This window comes from Dipodomys ordii, unplaced genomic scaffold (assembly GCF_000151885.1).
Source record: "Dipodomys ordii isolate 6190 unplaced genomic scaffold, Dord_2.0 Scaffold82, whole genome shotgun sequence".
NCBI classification, from domain to species: domain Eukaryota; kingdom Metazoa; phylum Chordata; class Mammalia; order Rodentia; family Heteromyidae; genus Dipodomys; species Dipodomys ordii.
In genome coordinates, this window is record NW_012267298.1 from 4,797,943 (window position 1) to 4,805,996 (window position 8,054).

Genomic DNA, 8,054 nt, shown 5'->3' on the forward strand with positions numbered 1-8,054 from the left:
CCTTCTTCAATGGTGTCCATTACAGATTCTTTGTTTTTCTTCTGTGTTATGTATCTTTTACCATTCTGCCTTCTAAAGTTTCTCCAGGATGCTGCTAAAAATTAGGATTCCCCTTTTAGCTGAAAATGTCTCTTAGAATTACCTTTGTCTAAGACAGGCTGATAAATAAAATAAAAAGGTACAAATGCAGCAGTGATACTCACTAGACACTGTTGAAAATGAACTGTACAATTTGTGGGGGAGGAGAGTTGGGAGGGAAAAACTGGGAAAAAGGGAGGGAAGAGGTGACAGTTTCCAAAATAAATGTATTCATTACGTGACTTATGTAACAGCAACCCCTCTGTACATCACCTTTCACAATCACATAATAACAACTCCTCCCCCCACTCCCCATAGCTCCCCATGCATGTCAGTCAGTACGTTTATTTTCTGGGTGTTTGGGGGTACAGATTACATGATTTTTTTCCATGCCTCCAACTTGACTTCTGACAGGGAGCCTGGTAGTCACAAAATGGCTGACTTCTCTGAGACATGTGAGAAAGAGGAGAATGCTGAACCAACTGAGACAGAGTGGGTTTATGGGGTGCCCAGCCCTGCTTTAAGTGTGCTGTGAATGACTGTAGACAGACCATCTCCATCCTTACGCTGTAACTGCCTAGATGCTCCTCAATGGACAAATGGATCAAGGAAATTCAGGGATGTATAGACATATGGATTTGTATTCGTCCATTAGAAAGAGTGATTTTACATCATTTGCAATGAAATGGATGGACTTGGGAAAAATTATGATCAGAGAAGTAGATCAGGATGAGAAAGATGTTTTCTCTCCTCTGTGGAAGCCAGACCTCATGTATAAATATACATATGGGGTTGTATGCCGATGCACAGAAGTATTAACCCAAGTAATGTATTTGCAGGGGAGAATTAAAATGATGTAATCCCTTAGGAAAATGAACTCATGGTCCAACAAAATGAATATCAGGAAACTAGTACTTAAAAAGGGTCCAGGCGTGGGAACCAAGGGGCAGGGGGGAGGGAAGCCGAAGGGAGGTGGGGTACATGAGTGAAGAAAGGAAGAGGGGGAAAATACAGTCATTATATTTGATGGATGTCCTATGTAATGAAGAAAATTGAGGGGAGGAATTGGGTTGGGAGCGATAAAGAAGAATGCTGATAATGGTGTTACTGATCAAGCTGCACTATACTTATATACTGATGTGTTGAATGGCAACTCCTTTGTACAACTGCTTAAAGATAATAAAAACATGCTCATCTTCATCATCATCATCACCAAGAGGACCAGCGTATGCAATGCTATCTGGCATTGTCACTGCAGGATAACCCTGCGGAACCGTTACATTGTATAAGGACATGCTTGCCACAGGCCTGGGCACGTCATAAACCCTGTCATCATCACCAGCATTCTCAGTCAGGCCAACTCTGTTCCTGGCCCAGCTGGGCATTATGCTCTGGAGCAGCAGTCTTTGTTGTAGCACACATGCGTGCTTCCAACTTGACACCTGAGACAGGTGAGGAAGAGGAGAATGCTGAACCAACTGAGACAGAGAAGCCATTCTCATTGCACTTTGGGCCTCTAGGATGTGACATCTATTTATTCAATAAATGTATGTTCAGAATTTGATATTTGCCAGACATTGAAGAAAACAGTATGAATTTGGAACTCTGCCTTCCCTCAAGGAGACACATGCAAACAAATGATTTAATGGGGTTAAATGTGTGTGCAATATTTATTAGAGGAGGGAGTTCTTTCATTCTTCTGGGGGGAGCTAGAGAAGACAAAACAAATGGCAAGGACAATTGTTATGAGGATTTGGAGCCTTTATTGACTCCTCTCTCTCAACTCAGTGTTTGACTTTTCAAAGGAAACCCTCTCTCATGATTGATTTCTTAGCCTAAATGTAGAATAAAGAAAGAAAATAATGAAGGGAGGAAATTAAGAAGAAAGGAAAAGAAGGGGAAAGGAAAAGAAGGAAAGTGGGAGATGCAAGGAATTTATATAGCTTTCTGCCTTCTACAATGTCTGGGTTAACAGAGAAGAAAATCAGAGAAGCCCTCTTGAATCATAAGATATGACATACATGAAACAGACTGTCAAAGCAGAGACCACAGAGTTCATCAGCAATCACATCTGATATAAGGTTTATTTCTTCCAGATTGCAGGAACTTGATTCAGAATTTTGTTTCTTTGTTGCATTTAAAGCAATTTTGTGACCTCTTCCTATTGCAGTCATACTGAAATCACAAGATACTAAATGTGGACAAAGGATATTTTCCTTTTCAAAACAACATTAGCTGCATTTTTTAGAGGCGTATAAAATTAAAACATAGGAGTCATTCAAACTCATAAGGAGTCTAATCAAAAGAAAACTATGATACTTGTGATCCTGTCATTCAAAGATAAGCTTGGGTAATAATGTTTGAACATAACCTTCAGGAACTTAGGCCTCAAATTTCCAGTACCCCCATACCCTATTGTTGTATATAAAAATTCAGCCATGCTTACATATCTGTCTGTATGCCCATGATTTTTAAAGTTAAATGCAATGAAGTTATGCCATGCCATAGTTCATATCATTGGTTATTTGTTACATTATGTATTAGAGAGCTAAGTGGGTAAATATGTCTTAAAAGGAAGTTATTTATCTGGGCAGAATTGGGAGCACATCGTCATGGAAAAGGGCCCACACTGATCTAGACGCACTGTAGTCATAAACCGCTTTGATATATGACAACACCTTTGTACAACTACTCAAAGACAATGAAAAATATTCAAAAAAAGATGTGGAGTCTGATATTTCTCAGCCTTAGTTCCCTTTCTTGTACAGTAGGGACAGTGGTAAAGGAAATATGCACGTCACAGATTGACACATGGTTTCTACTCCTACCACTAGAGCCACTGCTCATTCAGAAAGTAAACATGGTTGTCAGCTAGGCTTCAAGAAGCACTCGATCTTGGGTCCTCTTCCCCCACTTCTTGAGGGACTGTCCTACAGGAAAACACATCTCACAGACCTTGGATCTCTGGTCTACCTGGTACCATTTCTTGAACATGAATTGGAGACCTGAGTTAGAAGCTCCAACTCATTTGTTGTTTCATCTTTGGCCTTCTTCTTTCTCCCCTATTTCCATTTCCTCCCCGAAAATTGGTGTGCATTAATAATTCTGAAAGCAACTTTCAGGGCTAATATTATATTCTACTTTGAGCTGTGGAAATAGAGTTTGCTAAGAAAAGTCAGACTTGATGGCTTCTAATGGAAGGGAGCTTTATGATCTGAGAGTTTTAAGAACTCAACCGAGCATGGTCAAGTGGGCGACAGAGGGAGGAATCCTGGGAGATCCTCAGGGGCACAGTCGGTAAACCTAAGCAGATTAAATTTCTTCTAAAGGGGACGTTGGCAAAAGGAATATCGTGCCTAAGAGTTTCTCAGATGCCTTTCCAGAAGTTCATAGGTAAGAAAAACAGAGTCAGAGCTTGGGAGATGGAGAATTACTTTGGGGCAGTCAATGTAAAAGAAAATAACTGACTACTGGGGGCCAGGAGTGGAGTACCTATAATAAATTTCATACAGAGAAAAAAATAGAGCTGAAGTATTAAGTAAAGCCTTAGTTAAGATCTTGAATTAGGTCATTCCTAAAGACATACTTCCTCTTGCTTTTGTTTGAATGCCTTCACTTTTTTTTTAATGCCTTAAACCTTTTGGGTTAGTTCCCTTTCATTTGGCATCAGAAGAGTTGTGGTGCCAATTTGAACTCTTCACCTTTTGTAAGTATGTATGGATACATGAATACATCGAAAAACCCAGGAAAAATGGTACAGCCATAATAATGAACATTGCATTGTCTAGTTCTAAATGCTACTTCCTAATAAAAACAGGAAGAATTCTTTGGAGAAATGGCCAATTCTAGGTTTGAATCAGTACAAAGGAATCCTGGGATATCTCCCCCCTTTTTAAATATTACCTTTAAATAGTTTACAAAGGACTTGCCACAAAACAGTTTATGAATAAAATGAAGTTTCATCAATTTACCAGAAAGCAAGAAGGAACTTAGAGGTTAGGATGCAGAGAACATCAGAGCAAGGGAAAGGGTTCCTGCTGGCAGACTTTTATAAATGTAAGCACCAAAAAGTCTTCATGACTATAATACATAGATTACTAATGAGTATATTTTACTGTTTGTTGGAACTGGGATTGAATTCAGGGCTCTGTGCTTGCCTAGTAAGTATACTGTCACTTGAACCATACCTCCAGTTCTTTTCATCTGTTTGTTTTTCATATATGGTCTTATACTTTTGTTTGGGCCTGCCTTGATCCCTGGTCCTCTTAGCTCTACCTCTCAAGAAGAAGGGACCATATACTATCAACTCATTTTGATGTTTGAGCTAGGACCTTGTGCTTGCTAGGCAGGTGTTCTACCATGTGAGCCAAGCATCCAATCTTCTTAAATAGGACTTGCTTTTTCCCAAGCTAGCCTGCTCTGATGACAGATGAACATCATCATACCCAACTTTTTATTTGTTAACGTTTGCCCAGGCTTGCTGCAAGCTACAAGTCTCTTGTTTTCTGCCTCTGGAATAGATGGAATTACATGTATGAAACACCAATCCTGGCCTTGTCTTTTGATAAGATTTCCAAGGTAAGGTCTCTCTAACTTTTCCCGAGCACTCTTCCTGCCTCTGCACCGAGTAACCAGGATGATATGAGCATCTCACCCCATCTGGTTTAACATTCATTATATTTAAAATTTGTAAATCTATAATAAAATATTAAAGGGTGAGAGAAAGAGAAAGAAATACAAGGAAAAATGTATCTGTTACATAGAGATGTCAGCTTGAACATGGAAGAGAAAAGTATAAAGTTAAGAAATATTATGTTGTTTGAAATTGACTTCTCAGCAATCATCAATGGAACTATGACTTATTTCCATTCACCAGCTTGCACTCCAGATGCATGGATTTTTCCTACACCAACAACCAATCCTTCAATCCTCCTGGTCCCAACTGTGCGTCCAATGATTCATTTCAGTTCTGACTAACCAGAGCTAACGTCAGACCTCATAGGCGAAAGGCTGGGTCCCGCGACTCTGCCCCTATTTCAGATGCCAATTACAAGTACAAAAGGCTTCTCATACTCTGGTTGAAGAGCTATAAATCAGGGGCGCTCATAAATATTGCCTTGGGATTGATAAATTGCTAGAATAGCTCACAGCTTTCAGGAAGTTATTTCACACACATCTACGGGTTTATCCCAAAGGAGAAAACCCAGAAAGCATCCAGTAGAACAGACACAGGTGATCTTCTCTGATATTCCTTGGATTATTCTCTGCTGCTGTTGTGTCCTAGTTGACTTCATGTGCTTCTTGTTAGATTTGATATGATTCCAGATCTCTAGACTACTGAAGTCTGTCTTTATTGATTTCCCCAGTTAGTGACTGTGAAAAGCTCAAAAAAGGCCTTGGCTCGATGGGAAGACTGCATGAGGTCACTCCCTCCTCACCGACTTATCTCAGCGTTCCCTTCCATGGTAAAACTTGTCTAGGGTGACAACGCCTGAGTATATGGGGACTTCTTCCTTCATGATGTGAGCCTCAAACAGACAAGAGCTCTTAAGGTAGCTCATTGGTTTGGAAACAATGCAATTGAAAGGTCAACCTAGTGGACATGCTGAAATGTTGTCCCTGGGGTACCAACCAGCACTTAGCTAGCATTTGGGGGTTCCCTTTAGCCCTACTGCTGTTTCAAATGTCTCCATGCAGTTCTGATCTCATAAGGTCTCCCCCCTGTGTTGTCTCTGGAGCTGTGGTAGTCTTATCAGAAAGTCAGCCAGCCAGTCTGCCAATTAAGCAGAAGATAAACCATCCATCTCTTAAACTTGCAGATAGAATCATGGCTCTCATGCAATGTGTTTGCTCTCAGGAAAGATGAATTTCTGACCACACAACACTGACTGACATTATGGACACTGGCCTGAGAATTGAGACATAGAGTTTGACCCTTGAGCTTGGGCTTGGGTGGTCACTGCCTGTCCCTGAATAGAGAAAAACCAAGTAATAACTTGAGTTTGTATTCTCTGTTTTATTTCATCTATTTCTATGTTGATTTTCAGGTATTACTTAATTTTCTAGTCATGCATCTAATATTTTCATGCCTTAAAGTAGGAATGAATTCCTAGAGGCATTGTTAAACCTGGAATCTCAGTTGAATTAATGTTCAGTTGAAACAGACAGTAAATAGGGTTGGGTTTTCTCATTTTATTACATATTATAAATTGCAGTCTGTTTATGATCATAACCTTTGGAGTCTTCACTCATTGGATCACTTATGGCAGGGCCTTTAAATCCTCTTAGACTGAAAAAAATGACACAAATAACTACTTGCCTTTGTTTACATCATTTTACAAAGTGGCTTTGAAATTCTTTTTATCACAAAAGGTGGTCTGGCTTTCCTACTGGTCTGGACTGATTGGCTGCCACCAAAAGGACATGGCAGAGGTGACATTTCAGGCAGCACCAGCCCCTCATAAGTATATGTCTTACACACTCATTCATTGATGTGATTTACGGGGTCCATGTGGAGATCGAAATTTCAACTCTGGATTTATGATAAATGGTGAAGTTTTATCAAGAAAGATTATGTTGACATATGCCACTTTGATTCCAAAAGTAAGGTAGCATGACTTCTTTAGCTCTATACGTTTGATTACTTGGAGGTTCTAGGGGGGAGCAGCTTTGTTTCTTCCCAGCATTGGCGGAAGCCTGGAGGCAAGTGGAAGGATGGTCCAGACATTCCAGTAACATCTTCTGCTTGTAACCTATCCAGGTCTCTGTACCCACTCTCCTGTAGTTCTTTTCATAGCCCTGTTACCTGAAGTGCTATATAACTGTTTCCTATTTTCTTAGAATGTGCTTAGAACAAGAGAAAGAAATAACTCTTCTTTTTGGTATTACTCTACTTGAAGCACCTGATACAGCCTGGGTATGTTTTTCTAGGATGAAATAAGTAGGCTGTAAATATTTGGTGACACAAGAAACCCATTTCCATACTCCTAAATGCCAACGTTCTGAACGTTCCTCCAGCATCTCCCTCCTCCACAGTATGAAATATTCCTCTGAGTCAGAGAGCTCTGTAAAGCACTCTCGAGTGTCTTCTATGCTGGCAATGAAGCAATGCCCCAGTAAGCGTGATGTTCATTCATTTGCATGTCTTCCCACTAGATTCTCAGCTCTATTTGCCCAGGGTCTGTGCAAACTCTTTCAATGGCTCTGTGGGTGAATGGAGTAAAGCCTGCTTTGGGACATCTACTTTAACTACAGTGACCAAATGAACCTAAGGGAGAATGCAATGCTTTCCTTCTTTTTATCCACAATACCAAAATGGTGCATTGGATTTGATGTACTGTCCTTGTTATTGAAGCTTCCAGCTTAGATATCTAGACTAGAAAGTAAAGGCTGAGATAAAGATGGATTGTAGGATGCTAAAAATAGTCATTATTGCTGCTCTTCTAATGGTGACAGTATGGTGTAGTATAATATTGAATTATGAATGTTTTTCTGTCAGTCATATGAGAACTACAAAAAGGCAACATAAAAATTTTTGGTCTTTATAGAGCAGCTTCCAAAGTTCAAGAACGTTCAAGAATATATAAAGGAACTCAACTATATTTATTATATACAAGGTTTACTTTTTCCTAATTATCATGGAAATGTATAAATTTAGAATGTATAAAATATAAAGAAAAATACATTTATTCACAAATGAATATTAGCACTATGTAAAATGTATATATTAATAATTCTTGTAGTATTCACACTTCATAAAATGTTTTCCTCATCTCATTACCTGCAAGGACTTTATTATTGCAGCATACGGATTATTCATTCATTGGATCCCTTATTTCAAAGCATGAAACATGTCAATAGATGCCTTCTTGTCTTTGTGCTCACACAGCTTTACAGTGCAGCTTCCACGTTTCCCCTGAGGACAGTTCACTTCCCCATATCTGTATTACTTTATTTTTTTCTAATTTTAATTTTAT